Source organism: Castor canadensis, chromosome 3 (assembly GCF_047511655.1).
Source record: "Castor canadensis chromosome 3, mCasCan1.hap1v2, whole genome shotgun sequence".
Taxonomy (NCBI): domain Eukaryota; kingdom Metazoa; phylum Chordata; class Mammalia; order Rodentia; family Castoridae; genus Castor; species Castor canadensis.
In genome coordinates, this window is record NC_133388.1 from 111424398 (window position 1) to 111449624 (window position 25227).

Sequence of the window (25227 nt, forward strand, 5' to 3'; positions counted from 1 at the left end):
GTATTCTTCTACCACATCCTGTTGCCATGATGTACTGCCTCACTACAGGCCCAGAAACATGGAACCAGCCCACCATGAACTGAAACTTCTGAAACCATGAACCGAAATAAATCTTCCCTCCTTTAAACTATCTCAGGTATTGGCCACAGTGATGAAAAGTCTGATTAACATGAATGGGTAGAGTTTCAGTGTTGCAAGATGAAAAAGTTCTAGAGATCTGTTGAATGTGAATATACTCAACACTACTGAACTATAAGCTTTAAAAGAGTTTAGATGTGAAAAAAAAAAAAACAAAAAAAACAAAAAAATCCCCAGCCAAGTGTTGGTGGCTCATGCCTGTAATCCTAGCTTCTCAGGAGACAGAGATCAGGAGACTCTTGGTGCAAAGCCAGTCCAAGCAAATAGTTTGCAAGACCCTATCTTGAAAAACCCATCACAAAAAAGGGCTGGTAAAAAAAAAATAGATAAACAAATGAGTTTCGATGTAAGTCAGGTGCCTGCGGCTCATGCCTGTAATCCTAGTTATGTGGAAGGCTAAGATTGGGACGATCGTGGTTCAAGTCCAGACTGGGCAAATAGTTTGTGAGACCCCCCCATCTCCAAAATAACCAGAGCAAAATGGACTGAGGGCATGGTTGAAACCACAGTGTCTGCATTGCAAGCAGAAAGTCCCTGAGTTCAAACCTCAGTCCCACCAAAAAAAAAAAGTTAAGATGGATAAATTAAAAATATATCTATCATGCTAAATTTTTTTCCCAGCATTCAGAAGGTTGAGGCAGGAGGATTGTGAGTTCAAGGCCAGCATAGTGAATTCAAGGTCAGTCTGTGCTCCATAACCAGATTTTGTCTCAGGGGAAAAAAAAGGTAAAACTTATGTGTATTTTACCACAGAAGTAAATACAGTTTTTTTTGTTTTTTTTTTTTAAGATAGGTTTGAAGTTGTGTGTGCAAGTTTGGGGGATATCTCTTCTCTAACAATAGGTGGAGGTGAAGCCTTTTCCATGTGTGCTCTAAAAAGATAAACATAGAGGGCTGGGGATATGGCTGAGTGGTTGAGCTCTTGCCTAGCATGTGCCACACCCTAGGTTCCATCCCCAGCACTACAAAAATAAAATGAAATGAAAAAATAAACATGGTGAAAAGAAGTTTCTGTTACCTTCATGCAATTCATCTATTTCAAATTATAGTTACCTTTCAAAGGGTAAAGACACAAGATACACGTTTTCTAGGATGCACCACAGGCTTTTCTCCTAGCCTCTTGGAAAACTTGATCGCAGTGAGTCTTCTGATTGGAGCAGGAAGCAATGTACAGAATGACTAATGTAGAGATATAAAGGAAGTATTTATAAGGTGGCTGTGTGTCTTGGTTTGCCAGTCCTGATTTACTTGGATCTGGTGTCTGGTTTAATTATAGTGACATCCGCTTTCATTCTCAATCATGTCCTGGTGTGATAAATTCTTGCTCATCTTCCTCCCATGGATTCTGAAAACTGCTTTGAGATTCCTTCCATCATGCTTTTGTCACATGATCCATCAAGGGGCACTGTCAATTCCCTGGCTACTAATACACCACAGCAAGCAACTTTTTTATGTCTTTTATGCCTTCAAAGTGTTTTATGTATACCTTCCTAAATATGAAGGTGGAAAATGAGCCTAAAGTCTGTCAAAGGTCTTGAGAAAGAATTCTGTATTCAAATCACTGCTCATCTTCATTAAATAACATTAGATCAATAAACATTTCCTTTATAACAGCAATGGTTATTGAATGACTTTTCATTCCTGTTTATTGCTTTGGCACATTAGATGTCTGTAAAATTAGTGAGACACCCTTTAACATGTAGACCAGAAAACTCATAAGGGATTTACTAGAGGAGCAGTAACAGGAAGGACCAACCAATCTTCCACGCTCATGTCTTTCTGTGCACAGTGCAATGCACAGTCTCTTGCTATCATCCATACAGATCAAGCTGCTAGCCCCTTTCTTCTTTCCCAGGGCTACACGGTGTGGAACAGGTTCATTGTGCACTGGTCACCAATCTGTGACCAATCTGAGTCTGGTGAGACAGAACACACTAATATGCAAGAAGTTACACAAAGTAGATACTTACAGGTAGACAGCAAGGGACAAAAGAAGCCTAGGATCATTTGTGAGCTGGGCCCCCAAGGCTCGAGAAAACTTCCTTGGGTGGATGAAGTCTTAACTGCATAGGCCTCAGCTGCATTATAGCTGAGGAACCCCAAGAGGCAATCCGTCCCAGGTTTATATACATCAGGGGCTATGGAACTTACACGGCAAAACTTTTTAATGGACATCCTGCTTCCAGGGAATAGCAAAAGGAAGTCTGGGCTGTTTCAGGTGGTTTAGTTCTCCCTGTCTCAGAACACAGCATTCCCAGCATATTTTATACTCATTCTTGAGAACTATAAGTGAGAAGGAGGCGGGGACTGAGTTGGCTCAAAGTTACCTAGAGAACTGTCCTGCACTCAACTCTTCTGAACAGTGTCCTGTTAGTATAAAGTTGGCTATTCTAAAAGCAGTTATTTATTCCCCCCCAAAAAATTCTTTTACAAAGATGTCTTTCCTTATTGAATTCAAATGATAGTAATTATAGTTTGGAAATGCAATTGGCTTTTAGAGTTCCTTCTGTAATGAAATTAACTTGAGTAATTCAAGCTTGTTCATGAAAATGAATTCAGTGGTTCACTGTTGAAAATAAATGTCTAACTCCTATAAAAGGAGATTTACATTCACTTATAAATCATAAGGAAGCAAAAACTACATCTGTATCTTTTTTCAAATTAGGAGTATATTCCTAGAAGATATTCTTGCTGTTCTGAAGTGAAAGTCGGATCGGATACTTGAGAAATGTTACAGCAACCCAAACACTAATGCTTTCAGAATGGAAAAACTCTCAGCATAAGTTCTGGTCACAGAGAAAATTGATTGCAGCTATGCAATCAGCAGTGTCACTCAGCACATTCTGTAGTTTGGAGCTAACTGCCAAATCTCCAGCTTCAAAAAGTTTAAGATTTAGTGCAAGAAGTATACAAACGAAAGCAACATGTGCAATACAGTGTGTAGGTATGATAAAGCTGAAATACATGTGCGGGAAATGTACACACCACAAGTACCTAACTCCGTCTTAGAGGGAGGATCCAGAACTTTTCACCATGCTGATGATGTTGATGGTGCTGACAGCTAAAGTTACGGCCAGGCACTGTGTAACATGGGTTATTTTATCCAAACTTCTTTAAGATTGGAACTTCCTTTTAAAATGAGAACTATTACTACTATCTTGATTTTTATAGATAAGAAAACTAGGGACTAGCTGGGTACAGGTGGCTCAGGCCTATAATTCTAGCTACTCAGAGGCAGAGATCAGGAGGATCAAGGTTTGAAGCCAGCCCAGGCAAATAGTTCATGAGACCCTATCACAAAAACACCCATCACTAAAAAGGGCTGGTGAAGTAGCTCAAAGTGTAGGCCCTGAGTTCAAACCGCAGTATTGTAAAAAAAAAGTAAACTAGGGACTAAACATTAAAGAATTTACTCAAGCTCACAGAGAGCCAAGGGTTGAGTTTCCTGGCCTATTGAATTCCAACTCCAAAGCCTCTTTGTTTAGTTATTGATGTACTAAGCTGGATAAGGTCAATTTGGAGGTGAAGGGGGACATGTGTTGCTAAGTGCCTCAGAATGAGGGAGAAGGGTGAGGGTTTTGTGTATGTGTGTGTGTGTGTTCCCCCTTTTCGGTATTGGGGCTTGAACTTAGGGTCTCACGCTTGCTAGGCGCTCTACCATGTGAGCCACTCGGCCAGCCCCTTTATGTGTTGGGTATTTGCAAGATAGGGTCTAGTCCTCCTGATCTGTGCCTTCTGAGTAGCTAGGATTGCAAGCGTGAACCATCAGCATCCTGGGAAGGGTGAGGTTTTATGCAGGGCTTGGTCTTCAGCTGAAAGTTTCTAAGAAAAGGTTGGGAGAAAGCAGGGGTAGTTTAGTAATTGGGTATATCGGTAATTTTAATTTGAAGATGAGAGGAACAAAGTTAAGGGAAGGAAGTTATTTGGTCACTCAAAAGATGGAGATTGTTAATGTGTCCTTCGTAGAAACTTTTTCTTGGTTTTGTTCCTTGTCCTGTACGAGTACATCACAGTGTGATTATTAGCAGGACTTATTTTTACTTTCTCAATCTCTCATTGTGTTAGTTTAATTCCTCATCACCTCTCACCTGGATTCCTGTGATACTGTATTCCAGTTTTATCTTTTAATCCTTTTGTTACAAATCACAGTAATTTACGTATAACACAAATACCATCACAAACAGGCCAGCTATAGTTTTCAGTAGTTCCCATTGCCTACAGAATATAATTAAAGCATCATAGAGTGGCATAATAGGTCCTCATCCATAACCTAGCCCCAGACCAACTTCTACCGCTGGATTCCTTGATACTCTGGATTTGCACTTTAAATTCGAATTACAACCATAGAGTTCCCACTTGACTATTTTAGTAGTAACACTTAGAGTGGAAGGAGCAGTGTATTTACCTGCAACCTGTATTAACATCTTTTAGTAGTTGAAAACTGCTCCTCGAGAGGCAGGACATAGCATCAGGGATGAAAGGAAAAACAGGGCTGGTGGCATGGTCAAGTGCTAGAGCACCTGCCTAGCAATCCAGAAGTCTTGAGTTCAAACCCCAGTACCACCAAAAACTAATAAATCCGAAAAATAAATAAAATTAAAAAAGAAAAAACAAAGGCAGACTAGAGTTGTTGGTGCCCTTATTGTACTCCCCCCTGAAGTACTTAGCTACTTTACTTTGTTCATTTAATCTCTTATTCTAGCATACCTTAAAACAACAAAAAAAAAACCTCTTCCTCTTTTTCTTTCTCTTTTAAATCCTGTGTTAGCCAGTATTTGTATTGTGTTGATTTTTTTTTCCCCTTTGGAAGGTGAGTTCAAGTGAAGTTTCATGAAAAGTCAGGTAGATTGTGTCCCTTCACAGTTTAGTTCATTGAAAGATCTAGGTCCCTGGTCTGCTCAAGATCCAAGACTCAGTACCTGTCTAGTTTTGCCCTTCCAACTCAATTCTTTACTTAGTGGTACTTTATGAACACTGTGGATTATGAAACTCTGCTATTCATTGTAGCACACATTAGATGGGTAAACATCACCCTGTAATCCCAGCTATGTGGAAGGCATAGGTGGGAGGATTGCAGTCTGAGACTGGGTGGTGCAAAAACTACGAGACCCTACCTGAAAAATAACTGAAGCAAAAAGGGCTGGGGGTGTGGCTCCGGTGGTAGAGTGCTTGCCCAGCAAGTTAGAAGCCCTAAATTCAAATCAACAACAAAAAAGCAAGTTGTAAAACTGCAGCATGATTTTATGTGTGGTTCCATGTATAATAAGATATGTTGTATTTATATGTATCCTTGTATATTTTTTGTGCATTTAGAGGAAATGGCACACTCAGAAATGTCAGTGATCACTGCTGTAGAGTAAGTGGGCTTGTTTTGAGGGGGATGGGGACTTGAGTGAGTATCAACTGTATGTACACCTAGTACAGTCTGGGGTTGTACTTCTGTAAGTCAGTCATAACTTCTGGGCCAGGTTCTCTGACCCTTTATGAACATTAGATCATTTAATTATCTGAATAATTAGATATTATTTTATATGAGTTAGAACTTAAAGAATTTAGCTTTTTTTTTTTTTTGCCTATTTTTTTCTCTTAATTTCTTTTTTTTTTTTTTTTTTTCAGTACTGGAAACAACTCAGGGCCTCATGCTTACTAGTGCTGCCCTCCCCCTCCTTGCTTTTTGTTTTGTTTTGTTTGAGATAGGGTCTTGCTATGTAGCCCAGCCTGGCCTTAAACTTTCAGTGTTCCTGCCTCAGCCTCCCAAGTGCTGAGATTAAAGGTGTGCACCTCAACGCCCAGCATATTTTATTTGAAGTGCTGAAATAATATTTACTTAAGAAAAGCAAATTATTATAATGACTTAGGATTTTATGAACCTTTAGTTAGACTATACCCAATATATGTGACAAATAAAAAAATCATTTTCCTTTAAGCCTGAGCTTGTTACATTTCCTAAGATCATTTCTCTTCCCCTACATTTCTTTTCCACTGTCAATGCTTTTTTCCCCTCAAAGTAAAATTTTGAATGGAAAATAGAATTTTTTCTCCTATCAAAATGATTTTACCATGTTTTTATTTGAAAATATTGCCATGTGGAGAATGTTGAAAGAATAGTACAGTAAATATTCATGAGGGCTTCAGCTAGATTTGTCAGTTGCTAACATTTGGCTTTTCTCTCTTTTTTTTGGTGGTACTGGGATTTGAACTCAGGGCCTACACCTTGGGCTACTCCATCAACCCTTTTTTTGTGATGGTTTTTTTCACGATAAGGTCTTGTGAAGTATTTGCCTGGGCTGGCTTCGAACCACAGTCCTCCTGATCTCTGCCTCCTGAGTAGGTAGGATTAGCTACTCAGAGTAAGACATCGGCTCCTGGCTTACTTTCTCTTTAGGTAGAAAAATATGTACATATAAATATTTTTCTGTACCCTTTGCACAGCAATGGCAGATATCATAGCACTTCACTCCTAAATCCTTCAGCCTGCATTGCCCAAGAATAAGGATGTTCTTCCACAGAACCATAGTACCAAATTTGTACATATGTAAATGAATGATAATTCAGTGGTATGATACATAGGCCATATTGAAACTTCCTCAAGCCAGGATCAATTGTTTTGAAAGATCCAGGGTAGTTAACTTGCATTCTGGGTTACTATACTTTATTTATTTAGTCTGGCCTTAAATTCACTATGTAGCCCAGCCTGGCCTCAAACTCTCCTCTTGCCCCAGTCTTCTGAGTGGTAGGATAATAACTGTGTGCCATTACACCTGGCCGTAGACACTCTGTAAGACAAAATACTATAGAGTAAATGTTATAAACTTCTCATTGTATACGGTATAAGAGATGTAATGTCAGGTTGTTCCACTCCTGGTCAACAGATCACTCCATTGTAAGGTATATTTTTCCTCTTTGCAATCAGTCCTCATTTATAGGATGACATTTTGAGATGGTATAAATATCCTCTTCCCAACAAGCTTTTTCTTCCTACATTTTTAACATCTTTGTATAAGTTAGTTTTTACAGCAAAGTTTGCAAAATTGATGATTTTTCTATTTAAGTCTTTCTACATTTTTTAGTTGCCATTCTGCTGTAAACATGGATGTTCTGTCCCTTAGCACCACTATCTTTTTTAGTAACCATTAACTTTTTAATATGCTATGTACTACTTTTTTCATGATCATTTTATACCAAATTTGGGTGATTACAGTCCTTACTATTATAAAGTTTTAAAAGGCTTTTTACTATAATCATAAAGAATAAAGATTCTTTTTTCCCTTATAAATCTTTTTCCCTGAATTATTGACCAAGGATACATAATTCTCAGTTTAATAAGACATTTGAATTTCCTCAGGAATCTCACAGAAGGAAGAGGAAGAGGAGGGAAAGGATATTTTTATTGAAGAACAGCAAGTAGAAGAAGAAAAGCTGTTGGAAGAAGAGAGGTCAGTGCTAACTGAAACACTTAAAGTGAACTCAGTTATATAGTTTTTTAAAAATGTTACCAGCCTTTACTAACTAGTTCAGGTTTTCTGTATAAAATCTTATACAAAATAAGTCCTGTGGACTGAGGGCATGGCTGAAGTGGTAGAGTGCCTGCCTAGCAAACATGACATCCTGAGTTCAAATCTCAGTAATGCCAAAAAAAAAAGAAAAGAAGTCTTATAAAATACCCTGTATAAACTATTTAACTCTCTAGCTAATCGGCTGAAACCAGATGTTGTGTTTGTTTAAATGGAATTATATTTCACTATTTTTGATAATTGTTAAATGTTTTTAGAAAAAGAAAGAAAGAAAACCAAATATGTAAGTATATAAAGTGAAAGCTCTTCAATAAACATAACTTACCCAAAGATAGCCACTGTTAAAAAAGAAAGTGTAAGTGTCCTGTACATATTTATTTCTATAGTGGGATGATACTTATACCTATTTCTCTGTGAATTGTTTTCTTGCCAAACATGTAGTACGTATATTTCAGCGTTGATGCAGAGATCTAATTCAACCATTTTAATGGCAACACAGTATCTGTATGGATGTAGCTTAATTTATTATTTGTAATTTGTAGTTCTCAACTGATGGTCTTTCAGGTTATAATGTTTTTTACTATTGTATAAAAAGTTGCAGTGAGCATCCGTTCTTATATATTCTTGGTAATTACCCTGTTATTTCCTCAGGAAAATGCCTAGCTGGAAGCGTGGCTCAAGCTGTAGAGCGCCGGCCTAGCAAGCACGATGCCCCAAGTTCAAACCCTCGTACTGTAAAAAAAAAAAAAAAGCCTAGAAATGATATTGTTCAAATCAAAGGATAAGTCCATGTAAAATGTACATGGCTAGGTAGAAAGGACATCCTGGTTTACAGTTGCAGCCTTGTAAGAAGTGACTCATCTTTCCAAACCTTCCCTCATAGTAGACACTGTCAGTTTTTAAAACTGCTTATAGTGAAATGTTATATTTCATTGTTTCAAATGTATATTTCTGAATTAGTAAGGTTGAATATTTTACTATACATTTTATTGCTTATTTATAGATTGCTTAAGTTTTGCAGCTTTCTCATTTAGGATACCTGTTTTTTAGTGTGTTTTGTAAATATTGTTATTTGAATAAGGATAGTAGTCCTTTACCTGATGCATGTGATATACATTTATTTAATTTGTCATCAGTCCCAACTTGGCTTGTGACATTTCTTAACTGTGCTTAGATTTTCATGTTGTCAACTTTTGTTATGATATATGGCCTTGTTGCCTGACTTTAAAAGGTCTTCTGTGTCCCAGATGATGAAAATATTTTATTTTTTTCCTTGTAGTATTTTTCAGGGGGTAGCTTATTTATTTATTTTTTAACATAGCACACACCAATGTGAATGTCCTTATTGCCACTCAACTGTACACTTAAAATGGTTGACATGGTATATTTTATGGTTGTATATTTTATCACAATAAAAAATAAACTTAATTTTTGTTTTATTTTTATTTTTTTTTTTGGCTTGCTGATTTTATTTTATTTATTTTTTTTTTCATTTTTCTTTTATTATTCATATGTGCATACAAGGCTTGGTTCATTTCTCCCCCCTGCCCCCACCCCCTCCCTTACCACCCACTCCACCCCCTCCCGCTCCCTCCCCTCAATACCCAGCAGAAACTATTTTGCCCTTATCTCTAATTTTGTTGTAGAGAGAGTATGCTCTTATGTAACCAGGTATTTATCAAGTAAGCAGCTAGCCATGAGTCTTACATATTGCTTTGAGGAGCTAGGGAAGAGAAGTCTATAAACATGATTTAAAATGTCTTTAAATACTAACTAGGTAAAAATTTACTGACACATTGCAGGACTTCCTTTGCCTTACTGAAAGTTTGAAATTTCTTATAAATCCTAATTACTACTGGTCATGTCATTTTAGCTTCTGTTAAATATTTATGATGTTTAATATAGCATTTTTTATAATCATCAATAACTTAAAAACTAGGTCATGGTATATATGTTCAAATATACTACATATTAATGTTACTGAAACTATTATACAACTTTTAAATATTTTGTAATGTCATTTCATTCAATTTTCTACTTGAATAAAAATTCTATGCTATGTATCCTTTGAAGGCTTTCAGAAGATCTATGCTTAGAAAATCAGAACCTGAGGCCTTGTGTGATGTATGTGTGTGTGTCTGTGTGTGTATGTGTTTTGATTGTTACACATGAGATTCTTAACCAGAGAGACCATATATGACTTAACCTGACTCCCAGGTTTTCATTAGTCCTGTGTTTGCACCATTTGTAGGAAGCTGTGCAGAAGATACTGGATCAGGCTGAAAATGAGGTATTTAAAAACCTTTCATTAAGAATTTGAGACTAATTAACATTTCATTAGGAACAATAATTCCAGTAGTATTAGTTTTGTGTAGGCTGTTTAGATCACATCTGGATATCTGGAATCACTTCTGTGGCTCTTCAGGTTATATAACAACAAAAGTTTATTGATGAACAGAAACAAATGGTATTGAAATCACCCCTTGGACTGTTCTTGTTTAGAGTCCTTAAAGTGTGTGTGGGCAATATCACATACTGTTAACCTCAAATGGTTAGTTAACCTTGATTAAGAGTAAGCATCTACTTTTCTCAGTGGTGGCTTCCTATGTCCTTAGACCCTTTTCAGAATGGATGACACAGAGGAAAGTTGGGTGAATGCCCCTGGTATCAGTAGGGGTAACAGTAGTGATGCCTGATCAAGGACTGGGACTGGGAGCCAAGAAAGAAATACAGTTCTTGTCTCTGGACAATTGCTTGTAAAGTCTTGATTGCCTGCCGTAACTTAAATGTGAATGTTCTTAAAATAAACCATTATTATTTTCGATGAAAATATTTGAATATTTTCGGAAACATTTAGTCTTTCACGGGCTTTTACACCACCAGTAAAGTCATGGTTGTTTTCAACAGTTGGAAAATGGTGCCACCTGGCAGAACCCAGAACCACCCATGGATTTAAGAATAATGGAGAAAGATCGAGCCAATTGTCCATTCTACAGTAAAACGGGAGCTTGCAGATTTGGAGATAGGTAACTAATTTTGCTTTATCATGTCAGAATAAAGTGATTCAAAATGTCTAGATTTTGTAGTTTTCCTTTTGGAGGAGGCAAGGCATAGGTTTCAGTTTGAAATGTTCATCATAAAGTATGTGCTTCTCTATCTCCCTAGCTAGACATCCTCTGTTCCTTCTGTCCCTGTTCCCAAGGTAGACTTGGCTTAGAGCATCCTTTGCATTCCATTAGGAAGATCTTTTGTTTGTTGGTTCTTCCTGTGCATGTGTGACTCCATGGTAGACAACTTGGATGGAGAAGTAATATGTTCAAGCTGGGGGCCGGTGGATCATGCCTGTAATCTAGCTATTTAGGAGGCAGAGATCAGGAGGATCGTGGTTTAAAGCCATCCCAGGCAAATAGTTTGTGAAGCCCTATTTTGAAAATACTTAACACATAAATGGCTGGTGAGTGGCTCAAAGTGTAGGCCCTGAGTTCAAGCCCTAGTATTACAAAAAATAAATAAATAGAAGAAGAAGTAATATGTTCAAAATGATTGGAGCAGCTGGACTTTATCTTTTTAATGGCAAACACCAAAATAGGCTTTTCAAACGTGGTATGAGAAAAACAGAATTAGAGTGAGTAGAGAAATAGGACTATAATTTACCACTGTTGGTCAGTATCCTCAGACTCCGGAACAGACCCCTGGGCTCAAAAACTGTCATTAGTGGCTGTGGGAAAGTTATTTAAAGTCTGTGTCTTAATTCCTTTATCTGTGGAATGAGTATGAAACATAACATTACCCTTCTAAGGGGACTATGAGGCCAGAATGAGAATGCATGGCAAGCACTGGGTGCTGTTTTCACTATTCTTACTATTGTCACTAATCTCTGAGACTTCTTTATGAATGAACAAATGAAAGTAGGTAAATGATTCCTATTGGTAAGCAAAATCTGTCCAAGGCAAAATCAAATTATTACTATATATTTGTTCTGTGGAAGAGAAGATCTAATACAAATCTTAATGTTTTATTAATCCTAAAAAAGAATATGAATAGGACAATTTACATGTATTTAATGAGAAACTGTATGTCATCTCTCAGGTTTATTTTATTCATAAAATTATCCGTGCCATGATTTTTTTCCTTCTTTGAAAATATGAACTTTCTCTAGCTTTCACTTTTTCTTTTTTAATTTAAGCTTTCACACCATTTTTCATTTTTTAAGAATATTGGTTTTTAGGCTGGACGTATGGCTCAAGTGGTAGAGCACAGGCTTACCAGGTGCAAGCCTTGAGTTCATACCCCAGTACCGGCAAGAAAATAAAAAACCAGGCATGGTGTCACACACCTGTAATCCCACCTATTCAGGAGGTGGAGGTAAGAAGATCAAGGTCCGAGGCCAGGTCCAAGGCCAGCCCCAGGCAGAAGTGGTAGACCCTACCTGAAATAAACTAAAGCAATAAGGACTGAGGGTATGGCTCAAGTAGTGGAGTGCTTGCCTAGCAAGTGGGGTACCCTGAGTTAAAACCCTAGTGTAACCAAAAAACACAAAAAACAAAAACAGTGGTTCTCTCGGTGTATGATATTTGAGTCTTCTAAAAAGCTTTACAAATTTATCTTGCCAACAGATCAAGTAAATCAGAATCTCAGATTGTTGGGTGGCTTTAGCTTTGAAATGTCTCTAATGTGCCCTCAGATTGATATATAATATGAAAGTCCTTTTGTATTTGATGGTTGGAAGTATAGATGCTCAGAATACCTATGAAAGGACTCATAGCATCTGGTAACTAGTAGAAAACCTCCTCTTGAGGAACTGGGAGCTAAGAAAAGAAGACTTTGTTCCCTTTGGTATCATAGAAGCATTTCTTAAATGTATTTAATCTCGGGAAGAAATAATAATTGATTGGTAGAAAATACCTGTCCCTGCATCAAAGAAAGATTTCAGCCAGTGACCTTTTGCAGACAAACGAGACTCAATTTCAGTCCATATTTCCGTAGGTAGCTCAACCAAGTTGCCTTTAAGATTTTCTAGCTGAAGGATCCCTTGTTTATGATACGTCTCTAACACTTCCTTGAAATTCAAGACTTGTGGAAGCCTGATTCTGGATTCTCCTGTTGGGCATAAGTAAGAGAAGGGGAGATGTCTCAGGCAGTTTCTTGTGGAAAGGGGAATGGTGTCAGACTCTCAGGTACCACCTCTGGGAGTCATTTTACGGAAATATGGACAGTGGTCAAATTAATTTGGACCATTTTTTACTGTTTTCGTAGACATTTGAGATTTCACCATCACAACTATCAAAGTATGAAAGCGATTCGGGTATTTTCATTGTTCAAATGATGAGTTGTGACATTAAAATTTTGTGAAATTAGCAGTTATGAAACCCAGCACCATCCTTCCAGACAAGTACACTGTTCTCTTCCCCTTTTATGGAAAGCCTGGTTAATTGCTCCAGATAATGCAGCCATTCTTTTCTTTAAGGTTTGTCAATCAAACCTTAAAAGGAGAAACACTTCCTTTTTCCTTTTCCTTTCCTTTTTTTCTCTTTTCTCCCTTCACCCATGGGGTCTTGTTGTAGAGCCCAAGGTGGCCTTGAACTTGCAATCCTCCTGCCTCAGCCTCTTTTTTTCTTTTTCTTTTTTTTTATTTTGCATGCCCCAGCCTCTTTGAGTATCTGGGATTACAGACTTGTACCACTATGCCAGGCAGAGAAATACTTCCTTAACCTAAGCATTTCTTTAGGTGTTTATTTTTATAATTAGTATAAAATTCAATTCAAGAACCTTTCTAGAGTTGACATTTTCTGGAGTCAGAGCTTTGAGGGGAATCTTATTTTCTTTTTCCTCCTAAAAGAAAATAATCACTTGGACTCGGGGTATGGCTCAAGTGCTAGAGTACCTGTCTAACACATTCGAGGCCTGAGGTCAAACCCCAGTACTACCAAGAAAAAAACCATCACTGAGGAAAGGTAAAGCTTATTTTTATAAGTATTCATACATCCTACTTCCAGAAGTAATTTAAAGAAGGCTCATGATCTGTTAAGTAAGTTAAATAAGATAAATTGAGAAGGAGAAAGTGAGTTATTGTGAATATACAATGCTTCTGACTCTGGATTTTAATGCATCCCAGGCAGACAATAAACAATATAGTTCTTACCAAAAAAGGAAGAATGAATGGTAGGTATCTCTGGAGAGACAAAGATTTTTTTGGCATCAGATTCTAAGTGTATCTCCCATGAATAAAGAAGAGGAAGGTGGACCATAATTTGGATAGATGCGTTATAACAGTTGAATGTACTTTCATGAAATGTTTCTTTTTTCTTTTTGGTGGAACTGGGGTTTGAACTCAGGACTTCATGCTTGCAAAGCAAGCACGCTACCATTCGAGTACACCTCCAGTCCATTTTGCTCTGGTTATTTTGGAGATGGGTTCTTGAGAACTATTTGCCAAAACTGGCCTCAAACCTTGATCCTCCTAATCTCAGCCTCCCAAGTAGGTAGGTGTGAGCCACCAGTGACCAGCTTTATGAAATGTTTCTTACCCTGACCTTTGATAAATGATTACAGTCTAATTTCAGAGTACAATGCAGTGATTCTATGAAGGACAAAGGTAGTAAGTACTGGAAATGCTCCCTTCAGATGAGAAAAAAGAGGAATAGTCAGCTGTACCCGAAGGGTACTCACACCATATATTGGCATCCTTGGGCCAAGTGATGTTCAACTATGGTTTTTTTTGTTTTTTGTTTTTTGTGGGGGTGGTAATTAGGGTTTTGCACACAGGGCCTTGCATTTGCCAGCCAGGTGGCTCTACTACTTGAGCCCTTCCCCTATCCCTTTTGCTTTCATTATTTTTCTAACAGGGTTTTGCTTTTATGCCCAGGGTTAGACTGTGGTCCTCCTACCTATGCTTCCTGCATAGCTGGGATGACAGGTGCACACAACCATGCCCAGCCATTGGTCAAGATGGGGTCTTTCAGACATTTTGCCCAGGCTGGCCTTGAACCACAGTCCTCCATTGCTGCTTCCTGAGTAGCTAGCATTATAAGCCTTCACAACGATGTGTTTTTAATGTAATCTGATTTGATTCAAGTATTAGACTAATGGGTAACTAGCATGCCCTAAACCAGTGGTCATGAGGACCAGGTGATAATTGCTTGGAAAATATGGATTCCCTCCCCCTTGAGGTCTGATCACATTCTGGAGCAGGAGCAAGGAAATGTCACTTTTTCCTAGGTAATTCTAAGAAACACACAGGCTTGGTTCCACAGCTTTAGACTCCCTTTTCACATATTAACTTCTCTTAGCTGACTTCCACACAGGCTATAGGGCTGCCCTTTTGAATACACTCAGATTGTAGGGACTTCACTTGGTTTCTAGGCCAAGTGTGCATTTTCCCCAGACGGGGACTTTGGCTTTGTTGTAAAACTGACAAATGCTCTTTTGACACCCTGGGAACTAGGGCCATTCGGATGTAAGAATCCTGTGAAGAGAATCTTAACCTTGTTAACTTGATTCCTTGTTTAATTCTATATGTGCTTCATACTTGTAGAGTTTGGATTCACTGCTACAATTGCTGCCAGGTTGAATCCTTGCTTTTTGTTCTGTCAGTAGCAGTATTTGGGAAGATGAATCTAATTACAAGGTCCTTAATTGAGTAATACAAAAGGTCATTTGGAAAATAAAAAATTTTCATATTAATGAACATTGATACTGAGCAAGCTTGTGGTGTATGCTTTGCTTTCTGCATAGGTGCATAGATGTATATTACAGACGTGGAAAGTGAGTATGATTAAACATTTGGCCATTTTAGGGCCATTGTTTTTCAATACTTTCCCTATTCTTTAACGTTCTTTCTTCCTAAGTTCTTTTTTTCCTAAAAATTTCATCTTACTGATTTTTTTTTTTTCTGGTGCTGGGGTTTGAACTCAGGGCCTACATCTGGAGCCACTCCAACAGTTCTTTTTTGTGATGGGTTTTTTAGAGATAAGTTCTCATGAACTATATGCCTGGGCTGGCTTAGAACCTCTATCCTCCTGATCTTTGCCTCCTGAGTAGCTAGGATTACAGGTGTGAGCCACTGGCGCACTGCTCATCTTACTGATTTTTAACTGGAATCCTACCCAAGAAATTTTTGTTTATTTAGAACTTGGGATATGTATTTTTTTTTCCATTTTAGGAGAAGGGAATAAATAAGAAAGTAAACTTATATAAAGGATTCTTTAAAAACTACTGAGGTATAGCTGGGTCAGCTTAGGCTTGGTCCAGTTTAAATTATGAAAAGAAACTTGTTCTTCATAATGACTAACCACCTTCTTTAAATAAAAATTAAATTATATTTATTATGCTATATAATGACCAGGCACCAGATTGTAGGTTAGCTCAGATCTCTTGGGATCACCTCTTCCCAGCCGTGTGACTTGGGTCGGTTTGCTTCTCTAGTTTCAGCGTCCTTATTTACAAAGTAGGGAAAGTACTAGGACCAACTGTCTTAGCAGGTTGTAAGGATCAGAAGGGAAAAAGAAATGTAAAAATGTATGAAAACTATAAAATGCTCTATATAGATGAGATTAAAAATACCTCACGAACTGGAAATTCTTAAAATACCCCATTCTCTAAACACAGAAGTTAATTGAAGATTGTGTAGAATCCTGAGTTCCACATGTGGCATCTCAGGCCTGTCCATCACAATCTGTCACACCAGTGGGCCTTCTTTTTCCCTATGGTTCAGAGGTACCTAAATAGCATATGAACTTGTAAATCATACCCAGTCTTATATTTTAATGAGAAGTCAGTAGATTGGTTAGTTTTTGAACACTTTTCTCATGTGCTAAAACTCAGCATCTAAGTAGGGTTTATTATCTTACAGTTTAAGTCAAAAACAACTAAGGTAGTTGAGTCTTTATTCCAAAGTTTAAGGCAAGCTTTTTAGGTGTGATTTTTAACTATTACACTAATGAAATTTTTTTTTCATATGCAGGTGTTCACGTAAGCATAACTTCCCCACGTCGAGTCCCACCCTTCTTATTAAAAGCATGTTTACAACATTTGGAATGGAGCAGTGCAGGAGGGATGACTGTGACCCTGATGCAAGCCTGGAGTACAGTGAAGAGGAAACTTACCAGCAGTTCCTGGACTTCTATGATGATGTTTTGCCTGAGTTCAAGAATGTGGGGAAAGTGATTCAGTTCAAGGTGGGCATGGATATGGGAAGGGGACTGGTACACTTCACTCTCAAGTACTCAATGCACCAAAGAGCTGGGGCCTAAGCTGGCCACCTAGGTGGAGCCATATGAGCCAGTACTGCCTGGCCTGCGGTCAGACACGCAGGCACTTGGTAAATGTCGGTTTATTCTCTCTCCCTTTCCACCCCCGCTCTGGCTGATTCCATACAGATCCCATATGAAATCATAAGCATGTGTTAGCGAGATATTTCCTGAATGCCAGGGTCTGGGTTGGAAAGAACTTGTTATTTATTGAGTGCCTTTGTGCTGCAGCTCTCTTCAGCATTTGAATTCTCTGAGTCGGGTCCTCTGCATATAACTGTCCAACCCTTCACTTAGAGACTTCCTGTGATGGACAGTGTGCCCCTTCCTTCCTGTGTAGGTCCCTCACCTAGAGCTGTGTTGTACACAGTGACTCACCTCCACAACTGAGCATTTTGCTACATTATGTTGACAATTCCTGCTTGCAACTTCTGCTCAAGGTACACAGTCTTCTGGAGTTACACAAGAAATATAGATCTTAGATCTTGATTCCTTTTCTTTTTTTTTTTTATTCATTGGCTACTTTATTTTTGATGGGACTGGGGTTTGAACTCAGGGCTTCACACTTGCAAGCATGAATTATTTGCCTGAGCTGGCCTTGACCCATGACCCTCCAGATCTCCAGAATTCTGCCTCCCAAGTAGCTAGGATTGTAGGCATGAGCCACCAGCACCTGGCTTCATTGGCTACTTTCAATACTGAACATAATGTCCCAAACTCATGGTTTATGATGCAATATACTATGTGAAAAAGAGGTAATCAGATGACACATACTATTTAAAACTATTCCTTAAGGCAAGGGGAAGGTTAAATGTGATCTCTTGCTCCTGGGACCCATTAGTTGAATCTTAACAGAGAGAGGCCTTGTACCTTGTCTATGATTTGATCAGATCTGAACCTGAATAACTTTGTTATATCAGGGCAAAAAAAATATCCCTTAATTTGGAGAAAAAGAGAAATGAAGCCGTGGTGGTTTTTTTTTTTTTTTTTTTTTTCCCAGTAGAGTTGGAACGGCCAAGAGACAGAAATACTCATGAAAGTCAAGCCTATTCTTCTATCAACTGGTGTCAAGATTTTTAAAGATTTAAAAAAAAAAAATCCCCTTTAACCTTTTGTTTCTGTGGTTTGCACCTTCCTGTCTTTGTACTATTCAGCACAAGCTTTAGCCACTAGTGGAAATGTATGGTCAACGCCTGCACAATATCACATTGAAACACACGCTGAACAAGGAGGCAGTGTGGTTTGACTAGCCCTGTGCTCTCAGATGTGTCACTTTACCTCTGAATGCTGCTTCTTTATCCCAACATCGGAATTGACTTGTGCTACTGGTTTCCCTTATAGAGTCCCTGGATCATACTGCTTCTGTGAAGCAGTAATGGTGGAGTTGCTTTCAGGACTTCAGACTGGTGGCTAGGAATATAGCTCAATGGTAGAGCACTTACCTAGCATACACAAGGCTCTGGGTTCCATTCCAGCAGCACCCACTGTGGCAGCCAGCACCCACTAACCATGACTTGTTTGTTTTGTTTTGTTTAGAAAGCTGATAAGATGGCTGAGCTCATGCCAGTCACACTGGCAGTTACAAATGGAAAACTAGTTAATAAATTTATAGTAGAAAAAAATTCAAAACATTGGATTCAGTATTGAAAATTAATAACAGGTCCTTGGAAATCACTTGGTTAAATGATGTTCGAGCTTCCTGGTACAGTTCACATGGACTCCTGAGGCCTTTTATTCTTCCTTCTAAGGATGGTGTTACAAACTGTCATTGTGCATGGATCCTGTCCCTTTTGGATATGCTAGTAAAAATACTCTGAAACAAATTTATTACATTATCTTCAAAATGAATGTGTAAACACTAGTAGGGGATCTTTTTATAGGCCATTATACAAAAGCAAATCAAATTTCTCATTTTTGAAGGCAAATGTTTAAATGTTCAACATTACTGGTAATAGGAGCAGTGCATATGAAAATGAGGTGTTATTCACACCTACCTCATAAGTTATAAATTCTATTAATCTCAAAAGTATAGGTAAAGGATGTGTATTATATTAATAAAGCCACTTCAGACAACAGTTTGTCAATACCTAGTGAAGTGGAAATCGACAAATTGGCATGCTCCTTTTGGTTATGCAGACTAGAGAATCTTTCCACCCACAGAAATGTGCTCAAGAGTGCTGATGACGAAAAAAAGGAAAAAAAAAAAAGAGTGCTGATGACGGTAGTTTGTGGATGGAAAATTGGAAGTACCTTGGGTAGCCATTCCCCATGAGTAGATATATAAATTTGATAATTTGATGTATCTTGTATACGATAGTGAGGATGAGTCATTAAGTTTGTATTATTACATGTTGAAGAATATAAATACCATTTATATAAAAATAAAGTAATACTATATATTACCAGTACATATACATGTTCCTTTGCATATATATACATAAATGTGTATATATCATTTTGTATAATGTAGATTTTTGTGTGATACTTGTTTTCTGGCAGGTATATATCCATGTGTGTAGAGAGAGTTATGTATCTATATGTAGATCTACACACACATGCTTGTGTTTGAAACATGAAAGCTACACTCAGCCTCTAGATAGTGTTTACCTAAGTTATGGAGGAGGGAGAAGAATAGAATGGAAGGACTTCACCTTAATGTTTTGCTTATTTAAACATTCTGTCAAAAATGGAAATTTAAATCTGGGTAGTATATCTATGGGCTGATTAATATTCTCTGAATTTTTATGCATGTGTGAAACATTTTATATTTGTGGGAAAAAAAGAAAAAATGGACCTGGATCAACAGGGATCAGATAATTGGGACCTGAAATGCTGCTATGTGCTGAAGTGTGTCTTAAATAGACACAAAAATGGGCTAGTATCTCTATTTTGGAATCTGATCAGTAACTACTTTTGGTTATGTTAACCGGAACAAAGTATATCAGATGACTGGTTGGTTTCTTCAACTTCTTATGCTAGCATTTTTCATTGCTCCTTAGGTCAGCTGCAACTTGGAACCTCATCTAAGGGGCATGTGTATGTTCAGTACCAGTCGTAAGTATTGTGAACATGCTTGCCTTCGTGTTTTGTCATAGTATGGTATTTTGTTTCTGTTGATGTCTAGGACCTTCCCAATGGATGGATGGTTTTCGTATGTGAGGTATTTTTCAAAATGCAAATGTTAAGAGCTGATAAAGAGATATAGACAGGATTTGAAAATAATACATTTGCATTTCCTTCTTTGTATACTTGTAAAGTTTTGAACCATTTACAGTATGGTAATGCTATTATAAAATTTAAACTGAAAATGGATAACTACGATAGAGAATATAAAATATAAATCTAAAGAGACAGAGATGGAAGCCCCAAATAGTCTAAAAGTGCATTTGGGCAGCTAGGAGAGTAGTTACTCTGTTACTCTGTTTGTCTTGCTCTTTGCCTAGGCTGCACCATGGCTAATGGGTTCAATTAACCATTGAAATAAGAAGAACAGCAGTCTTAGCTGAGAAAGCATAGGCTGTAACAATGGAAAACACTTCTGCAGTTTTAATGGTACAGTCTTTTGGATTAAAAAGCTTTGACTCAACCCAATTTCCATACATCGAAACCTCTCAGAGGGTTAGTCAAAAAGGTTCCTGAATAAATTGTGAGCTATAGGAGCCTGAATGCTCTAATTAGGACTCCTGAAGCTGTACAAAAACTGTGAACTTGGTGGTCCTACAATTAATGAATAAAAGGATTGATTAATAATAGGATGACTAATAATAGGTTTAATCTTCTTGTTAAGAGTTACTATAAAGTACATGCTTTCATTTTTCATTCAAAGGAAGGAAGAATGCCAAGCAGCCCTTTCTCTGTTTAATGGATGATGGTACGCAGGACGTCAGCTTCAGTGCGAATTCTGCCCAGTGACTCGGTGGAAAATGGCAATCTGTGGTAAAGGACAATATGATGATTTCTCCTCCCCCCCCCCCCCCGCCGCATTGTCCCTCTATATAAAGGGATATTCTTTGACAATAAATAATCTTTTAAAGGGGTGAGGCATAGTTTTTTTTTCTCATGCAGATGACCAGAGATGTTAAAGGACACTGTAGATTAGATCTGTAACAGACCTTATAAGTCACTGTATGGATGAGGTGACCAAGTTCACAATGTATGGGTGACAGAGTTGGGGCTAGAATTTCAGTCTTTTGATCCTCAGTCCTGGGCTCTGTGTCTGACAGTTCAGGAAGCCCAAGAAATGTCTAAAGGCAGCCACATTGACCGTATCACAGTTTCAGAGGTGTTTTTTATTCATTGCCTCTCTTCACTTGAGTTGTTTGTTTCCATCTTTGCCCCTAAAGAATCTTCCATCATGACTGCCACCAAAACAGTACCTGTAGGCAGCATTTCCCACCTCACTTGAAATCGTGCTCTTGTGCATTAGGGACCACTGTTAGGTGTAGGATTAGTTTAGTTGTATGTTTGGTACATTCAGTTAGACTCATTCATCGGACAGTAGCAGCCAAACCAGGAAGTGATTCAGTGCTGCTCACAGAGTCACCAGCAGCTTCAAAGACCTAGTCATTTTCTGATTTCTAAAAATGGGATTAGCCAAACCAGAACAGTAGTTCCCCAGGTAAAAAGAGATGAGGCTCTTAATGCCTCAGGGATGTACCTTAGCTTTCCTTATATTTGGGTTTCTTTAACTTACACTCTCATCTGCTTAAAACTTCTTAGTAAAAAGTAGTTTGTAAAGTTTGAATCCTTGGCAGACTTGCCTTAATGGGTGCTGTCATTTTAAAACTATGTTGGGCCTTGTGATGCATGCCTATGATCCCAACATTCAGGAGCTAAGACAAGAGGATCACAAATCTGAGACCAACCTGGCCTCAATCAGTCAATCAATAAACCATATATGAAGGGGGGTGGGTGGGAGGTTATAGAATACCTTGCTTGGGAAAACATGAAGAACCATTATACCCCAAGTTTAAAGGCTTGGAAATGAAATTGTTTTCTCCATAAGGCAATTACTTTTGCCAGTTCCTGGGAATGCAGTGTGATTTCAGTGAGTTGCTTATGAGTGTGGCTTGGACGTCCCCAAAGCAGGAGCCTTTTTTTTTTTTTTTTTTAATAACTGCTTTGTTATTCTCCTTAGTGACTAATGATATTGAACTTATTGTGTGCTTATTATTGACCATTTGTATTTCTTTGGAGAGATGTCTCTTCAGATCCTTGACCCATTTTTAATTGGGTTAATTTGTCTTTATTATTGAGTCAAAGAGTTCTTAATTTTACTTACAAGCATCTGACCACAAATGTGATCTGCACATATCTCCTCCCATCATATGGGTTGCCTTTTTACTTCGTATGCTTTGAAGCACAAAAGTTTTGTGGCTTCCTTTTTATAATTTTTATTAAGTCCAACTGATTTTTTTTTTCCTTTTGTCTTTCTTGTTTGTGTATTTGGTGTCCCATCTAGGACTCCATTGCTTAGTGCAGGGTCACCAAGACTTGTGTGCTTTCTTCAGTTACAGATCATCTCTTACATTTAGGTCAGTTTGAGTGAACTTTTTAAAAAATTTTTTTGGCTGGTACTGGAGTTTGAACTCAGGTCAGGGCTTTCCATTTGGTAATCAGGCACGCTACCACTTGAGCCATGGTTCCATCTGAGTTAATTTTTGTATATATTGTGCTATTTCACTTTCAACTGTTTTATATATGTGGGGAATTTACTGCTTAAAATAAAGTTTGATAACTTCAAAAGGATCTCAGAGTAGTTCAAACAGATTTTATTTATTTATTTTTAGCTATCAAATGGACTAAATATAGGTTTTTGGTGGTTCTTTTTGGTGGGCCTAGAGTTGAACTCAGGGCTTTAGCAACACCCCCAATCCATTTTGGTATGGTTATTTTGGAGACGGGATCACATAAACTATTTGCCTGGGCTAACCTTGAGCCTCAATCCTCCTGAGCTCAGCCACCCAAGTAGCTAGGATTACAGGTGTGAGCTTAATCCAGCTTAATATAGTTTTTAAATATAGGTTTCATTGTAATGTTTCCATACTCAAAAAGATTTTAACTTGACCAGAGCCTTTCATAATAAAAGCTCTTTGTAAATTTAAGGCATTAGGCCAATGTTTATTACCTTTTTTTCTTCTTGAGGTGTAAAGAATTTATTCTTAAAGTATAAAGAAAATACAGCATTTTTCACCAATGGTAGGCCATCTCTTTTGACCAGTGGTTCTGTCTTGCCACAACCATGGCTTCAAAGCATGCTACTGCAGGGACCCTAAAACTTGGTCCTTCAGTGTTAATTGGGAATCTATAAATTGTCAATCAGTGGATGGTGGAAGTCCTAGAAAAAGTAATGTGGTCACCATTTGTTCAGTTAAACTCTGTTGATACAATATTCTGGTGAATTAAACCTTTCAGTTTGTTACCAGAGTGCCTTCTGTTAGAGCATTTGAATGTTTTTGTAATTCTGGGAACCGAACTGTGACATCAATTTATGTAAGCCTCTTTTAAATAATACACAGTAGTAAATAATTCAAACCTATCTGAACATCAGAAATGAACTTCTGAATAGGGTAAAGCTCCATCTTCAGAAAGCAGAATAATAACTGCTGTTATCACTGTACCATTGCAGGGTTGTTTAAAATACAACAGTGTCCAAGAGGGAAACACTGCAACTTTCTTCATGTGTTTAGAAATCCCAACAATGAATTTTGGGAAGCTAATAGAAACACCTACTTATCTCCTGATCAGACTGGCTCTTCCATTGGTAAGAGCTTGGAGAGGAGAGAGAGGGTGGGCCACCATGATGAATACTATGGCAGGCCAAGAAGAAGAAGAAGCCCTAGTCTAGACCACTCCTACAAGAGAAATGGGGAGTCTGAGAGGAAGAGGAGTAGTCACAGTAGACATAAGTCTCACAAACACACAGCAAAGAGTCGCAAGAGGCACAGTTCACGAAGCAGAGGAAGAAAAAAGGACCGCAGCTGGAGCCGCAGCCGCAGCCGCAGCCACAGTGGCAGCCATAGGAGCAGGAGCCAACAGAGCCAGAGCTAATCCACGTCCAGGAGCCATGGGGGAAGGAGGTCGGGGAGTAGAGACAGAACCACTCAGAGCCCCAAAGCCAAATAAACTCGTTTTATTCCCAAATGATTGTGTGTCTATTATGACTGCTACTCACCTGGATAGAGAGCACTGAGCTCAGATGGGTTTGCAAGTCTGGTCCAACCCTATGAAGCCTGAAATCTTTTCTTTTTTTTTTTTTTTTTTTTCATTTTTCTTTTATTATTCATATGTGCATACAAGGCTTGGTTCATTTCTCCCCCCTGCCCCCACCCCCTCCCTTACCACCCACTCCACCCCCTCCCGCTCCCCCCCTCAATACCCAGCAGAAACTATTTTGCCCTTATCTCTAATTTTGTTGTAGAGAGAGTATAAGCAATAATAGGAAGGAACAAGGGGTTTTGCTGGTTGAGATAAGGATAGCTATACAGGGCATTGACTCACATTGATTTCCTGTGCGTGGGTGTTACCTTCTAGGTTAATTCTTTTTGATCTAACCTTTTCTCTAGTACCTGTTCCCCTTTTCCTATTGGCCTCAGTTGCTTTAAGGTATCTGCTTTAGTTTCTCTGCATTAAGGGCAACAAATGCTAGCTAGTTTTTTAGGTGTCTTACCTATCCTGGTCCAACCCTATGAAGCCTGAAATCTTTTCTAAAAACACTTTTTGAAAATCACAAACTGTATTTAGTATAGAAAACATAAACATATAAATAACCTGAAAATTACTCCTGATTCTAACCCTGAGATAACCAATTAACACTGGAGCATTACTATAAGTCTTTCTTATGCACATTTACATTTTTTTTTTACAAACACTATATGTGGTTCTAACTGAACATTTTTCACATTACCATATTTCATCAAGCCCATTCTTGGCATTTTTACTCACTGAATAGTGTGCATCAACAGTTTATTCAACTACATCCCTATTGTTGGACTTAAAATGTACTGCTGAAGAATTCTATGCTGAAAACAATCCTGTAATGGATTGCCTTAACGATTTCCAACATTTCTGACCATCTCCTCTGGATAAATTATATCAAGGAAGGCAATCCAAATTGCCTTGTGTAAAGACTACAGAAATTTTTACTCTATTGATGATAAGCTTTGCTGCTCACATAGAAAGTTATTTTAATCGTCACTAGTTTGGTAAATTTTGTGTCTAAGGGTTTGTTTCTGTACATATTGGCTAGGCTGAGCACTTTTTTCTGCATTTAATGACCATTGAGCCAATCTTGTTTGCCCTTTTAAATCTATTGGATTTTTCTGTAC

At 38.1% G+C, this 25227-nt stretch overlaps 1 pseudogene; it reads left to right on the plus strand.

Annotated features, from left to right (window-relative positions):
* Positions 1–1909: 1909 nt before the first annotated feature.
* Positions 1910–24124, plus strand: LOC109684753 (U2 small nuclear ribonucleoprotein auxiliary factor 35 kDa subunit-related protein 2-like; annotated as a pseudogene).
* Positions 24125–25227: the final 1103 nt, after the last annotated feature.